We start from the raw sequence: 5,792 nt of genomic DNA, 5'->3' as shown, positions 1-5,792 counted from the left end.
TCTGTTCAGCAATAAAAAATGACTGAGATTTAAGAAAATTAGAACGGATAACATATATTCAATTAATTTATTTAAGTTTTTGCTAGAAAATTAGTAATAATTTAATTATGGTAACAGTAATCCCAGTAAAGTTCACTCCTTATAATTGCTTTATCTTTATTTTTAACTTAATAAAGTATAATTTGAATCCATTTCCCTCACAAAATATACTACATTATATATAGGTATATTAAATAAATATATATATATTAGTTGCTTTGCATATTAAGTATTTTTTAGCATAAAGAGCCAAAGATTGGCATAATTCATGACGTGACTTACGTGTGGAATGAAATTGGGTTTAGGAGTAAAAACACCTACCACCTATCATAGCGTATCGGTTCCGCTGATAGTAGAGTCTTCGGTTCGAAGGTTTATGTCTGAGCAATTTATAGAAGAAGGTTTATAGTTCCTCTAGAAGAATGTTTATAGACAAGCTATTATTTGATACATATTATCAACTTCTGATAATTAGGAAATTTATATATATGTAGCATTAGCATTCGTACATCGCAGCAATCAAAAATTTAATTTAAATGTATTGACATTAGAAAAATTAGAAAATTTAGTAACAAAAAAGTAAGTAAGAGATTCGTTTCCAGTTTTCAGATCAAGAAAATGTCAGAATATAATAAAGTAAATACTAGCTTAATATATATAGCATTTGTGTGTTTCATTTTGCTCTAGCAAGAATAAAGACACAGAAAGTTGCACAGAAAGATATATACAAGCAGATTTCGTCTTTAAATACTTTAAAATAAGTATTTCAATTTCTTCAATTTTTCTTGAATTTTTTTTATCTTTTTTAGTAGCAGCTCATCTATTTCACTCGCAAAAATAGGCACAACTATCCGAATGCTATTTTGGCTAATCAAGTTCAGATAATGAATGCAACAGATCAGCATTTTAAAATAGAAGCAGGAATGTGTATGACAGGTTGACTGCATTGCTGTCAATAACAGAAAAGCTCATCTTGTTTGTAGGAATTTGTTTGAAAATATTTTTGGTACTCTAACAAAATTTTAAATTTTTTAATTTCGCAAATATAATTTTTGATTAAATATTTTTGCTTGCCTTGACTTCATAGCTCAGAATAGCATTTTTGTTCCACTTAAGCTTAACTGCTGTGTGTTGAGCAACCTTATTTTCAAAACAATACATTAGAAATGCTAAACATTCCTCAGTTTAAGATAATAGACAAGTAAAAGTGAACGCATTTTTAAATGCAGCAATATTTTATCCTTCAACTCTTTGTGCCTTTGCAGTGCAGTTTTCATGAAAACTCAACACCTCTCAAAACAAATTTTGCACTTTATGCACACAAAAGGGCAGCGAACTGTGAGCTCAGCAGGAGCAGCAAAAAACTTACGTCGAAATGAGAAAATCTTAAACGAAAAAAAGGACCTAACAAAAAAGGACGAAACAAAAACAAAAAATTAGCAGAAAATGCTACGTACATGGACGTGCATTAATGCCATTCAACAAAACTCTTATTTACTAACACATACACGCATTTATTTTCGCCTGCATATGCACATTCACATTTACTTTCATGTATGCAATGGCATATTTTTCATTATCCTTTTTCAAAAAAAAATAAAAAATCCTTTCAGTGAGGAGGACCCCTCATCACTGAAACACACTAGAAACCAAGCATTTTTGTAAGTGTATTTGTTTTTATCTGCATTTGTAGAAATTTAAAAAGCAACGTTGGCGTACGTTTATTTATTCTGCTCGCTTTGTTTATTGTATTTGTTTTGTTTATTATTTATATGGTGTATCCTGTCACTCAATTTAAATGTTTCTTTTTTCTGTTATGTTGTAAAAATAATTTCGTATCCTTACAAAAATTTTTTGTGTTTCTATTTCTGGTATATCATTCTGTTTTTAGATACTATTTATATGTGTGCATGCACGAGACCTAAATGATTTTATAAGCAAAAAAAGAACGGACAAATAATGTTTTTCACACATACTTAACAGGATATACAAAGGGATACTCCTACATAAGCACTTAATGTTCTGCAAAAGTTGTGTTTAGCATGTGTGAAATATTCAAAAATAACGTGCGAATGAAAAATTTATAAAATATTTAAATAAACATTTCATATCTTCACACAAACACTGAACGCAGTTCGTGTGCTTGTCTAAGGATAAAATATTTCAATACACAGAATAACACTGCAATATTAGGAGAACTCCTTTTAGTATCGTGAAATATTATTTAGGGCTTTTCCAGTTATTTTCCATTTGAATAATGACCACCGGGATTTTATTTATTGTAACAAATATTTTTTTATTGTATATTTTTAGGCTTTCAGTTATTTGAGAGAATCCGGTTGGATATAAATAATATGTAAGTCATACATTTTATAATTATAAATAACAAAATGACATATAATAATTACCACGATCTTAAAAGCCAATATGTTTAACTAACAATTGCAACTAGAACTAAATTGAAGCTTTCTGCTATAAGGAACAAATTTCTCCTCCTTCTCTGGACATTTTTTTATACGTTGATCTTAAGGATTTGTTTTTGTTAAGAATTTGATTTAAATCCCCAACCACTACATCCTTTTTTAAATAAAAACAAATAAAAACGCAACAAGATGTATATTTTATAGATGTATATAGATGTATATTTTCGTTCCAATTTTGTTTTGAACTTTTTTCAGTATCATGGATTCAAATTATTACATCATTCTAAATACATTTATTTTTTTGCGGTGCGTTTAAATGGTCGAACATCACATTGTGAAGCTTGAACATACTAAAATTACTTCTTACGAAAGAGTTGAGAAGATTTCAACCGGAAGTCTTTCACAGTCTGATGGCTCTCTGATGGCATTTAGTAATAAGTGATTGAAACATAAGAAGTTTAGAATTTGAAGTTCCAAATTTATTTAAGCTGGAAATACGAGCGTATTATACCTTAATTATGGATGATGATTGTTATTTACAAAAGTTTAGGACTCTTCGCAACTCTATGTAGCAGGTTGCTATATCAGCGATTGAACAACGAAATTGTATGAGGGGAGTTATCCATTTCATTAAAATAGAGAGCTAGGGATTGGGAAGCCCTGTAGGAAAGACGTTCGAGTAGCTCAGTTGGAAATTCATCAGTATACTGTGGAAAATAATGTAGGATACTAATAACTATTAGAAAACGATTATACACTTTTTGCTCGTTAAATTTGGAAGTATCTACATTGAAATAAATGTAAATCTTTTTTTGAGTAAAAATGTTTCACTCTATTATTTGGCATATCGAAGCTCTTACAGTAGCAATTATGATCATTACATTTGATCACGAAATCCAGTGGGAAGGCGATACATCAGTACTTAACAGGCTTATTTAAGAATACTAGATAATGATGGCTTAATCAATACTAAGCAAGAAAAGCTCCAAGCAGTAGTGCAGTAGTATTTTGTCTTGGCAGTATATAGTCACTAAGTCATTGATAAAATAAACAGATATACTAAGCTCTCACACTTCTGCTGGTATAGCGATCTTGCCGATTTATTTAAGCTATTGGAATAATATATAAGCAGAGATTTGCTAAAATCCGTTGTGAAGTACAAGTAGAAGCCAGAAATAATTTTAGGAAAAAATTTGCTTTAGTATAAAGTTCACTAAATCTTAATATGTGAGTCTACAGCTTTCTTAATAATTAGGTGAAATGAAGAAATATATAAATTAATAAATATTAACTATATATTATGTTTTGAACATTTTAAAGATTAAAAGAAGTTCTAAAGTATTCTTAAAAAGGATCTTATAACAAATTAAGATTCAATCCAATGTAGCTTGTGAGTACTTAAAATTTTTATGAATATATACTATACTGAAACTGAAGTAAATCATTGTTTTGAGAAGGTTTCAAGAACGGTCGGGTGTCTTCGTCCCGGAGCTACTCGTCAACCACAACGACCAAGTGGTGTTCACCACCCACGAATGGAATCTGCAAGCAGATCCCAGCGGGTTACGACAACAACAACATTGTGTTGAGCACTTAAGTATACCAAATGAGCAATTTAACGTTATAAAAGAGTTGCCAATCATATAGGCACAGTATTAATTATCATAAAATTATATATACACCTTGTATATGAAAGAATTTCTACTACTTTAATAGAACGCAGAATTTCCAAGCCAAATTTTTAAAAAATTTATAAATTTTTAGTTTTCTGCATCAATTTATAATATTTTCTAATATAAGTGTGGTATAATTGTTTTATTATGAGTTCGTAACTACTAAATATATCATCGTGCCTATAATATATAAGTTTAATACAACAAAAAGTTTCATTTAATTATCCATATATTATACTATAATTCAAATGGCTACTTTATATATGTTTTATGGTGAAGATTTTTTTTCCGTACATTAAAAAGTCCACAAAAAATGTGCATACATTCCAGAAACTCTTTTCTGGAGCCATAAATATTGTGAAGCTAATAACTGTGGCACTGTCAGTGCAGCAAATAAATCATTTTTTATGCTGCACAAAATTAAGTGAACTTCTTGATGACAATCAACGTGCAGTGGTGAAAGGTTCTCGCGTTCCCTGACACTGCATTCCTGATGTCACCACAAGACACATACTTGCATTGTCTATACCGTTACCATGAAAGGCAAATAAAGAATGTGAGGTTATCTATGTAACACATGCACTTGAAATAATATTTTTGCACAGAATTGCAGGGCTCTTCCGAAGAAGAGATTTCATCAATGGTAACGGAATTTGCATAACCCAAACTGAAATAAAAAGACACTCCACACTGAAATCACATAAATTCTTTGCGTTTTACTACTTTATTGCGCTTATGGACTTTTGTGTAATTCCGTAATAACTTGAGATTGACAGTAAGTAAAAAGATACACATGCTAGCACATACAAAGCAAAGATAAACTTTGGAGTTTAATTATTCTCTTGCACAGAAGAACACTCATACGCAACGTAGTGCAGCAGTGACTTAGGCAAGCTTAACTCGTGGGATTTGTGTACGAATTTAAATGATTTAAGTGCGCCAAATATTAAAATAAGATTTAAAATGCAGCTTAAGGGGGGTGGTCTTTAAAAATGAGGATGCATGCGTGTGCCATAAACTAAATATATAACTTTTGATGCTAACATTAATTTTGCGCTTTTTATGACATTTGTCTATTTTACAATCAGAATGAAAGCTCAGAAAAATATATGAAATATAAAAAAAAAACTACAAACTTTTTGGCACATAAATTTGAGACAATATGCACAAACAGCTCCACCTTAGATGAGTAGGTCGAGTGGGTGTCACATATATTTGTGTCACAATAAAAATAATGTTAATACCAAAATTTCAAAGGCGTGTTTCGCTGCTTCTACCAAAATAGAGGAAAAAATTTGAAATTATTCATAGTAGCAAAAGCAAAAGAGGGAAAAGTCAAAAACAAAAAAAAAAAAATAAAAAGGAAAACTGAAATTTATAGCATTGGGAGTCCTTAACGATGCTCTCTTATTGGTACTATTGTCCTTTTGCAGTGTTTCCGGCACGCATAACGCTTCCAAATGACACGCCATCAAAACCATCAACATTATCAGCATGAAACGATTACATAACAACAAACAGAATGCCACAGCAGATGAACACAGTAGCACTACAAACAGACAAATGTATCCCAGGCAGTTATGTACTACACTATAGTATATATGTATCTACATACACAACATAAACATGAACAAACGTTTGTGTTTCGGTTTGTGTC

General features: G+C 30.5%; 1 long non-coding RNA gene across 1 annotated transcript; it reads left to right on the top strand.

Moving 5' to 3' along the window:
- Positions 1–624: 624 nt before the first annotated feature.
- Positions 625–3,204, top strand: LOC119683271. The gene is made up of 3 exons (XR_005252641.1): positions 625–675; positions 2,353–2,395; positions 2,718–3,204. It is a non-coding gene; the product is annotated as an uncharacterized LOC119683271 (long non-coding RNA).
- The last annotated feature ends 2,588 nt before the right edge of the window (positions 3,205–5,792 follow it).

Source organism: Teleopsis dalmanni, chromosome 2 (genome assembly GCF_002237135.1).
Source record: "Teleopsis dalmanni isolate 2A chromosome 2, ASM223713v2, whole genome shotgun sequence".
NCBI classification, from domain to species: domain Eukaryota; kingdom Metazoa; phylum Arthropoda; class Insecta; order Diptera; family Diopsidae; genus Teleopsis; species Teleopsis dalmanni.
The sequence above is the reverse complement of the archived record's forward strand: the minus strand, read 5'-3'. Positions and strand labels throughout refer to the sequence as shown.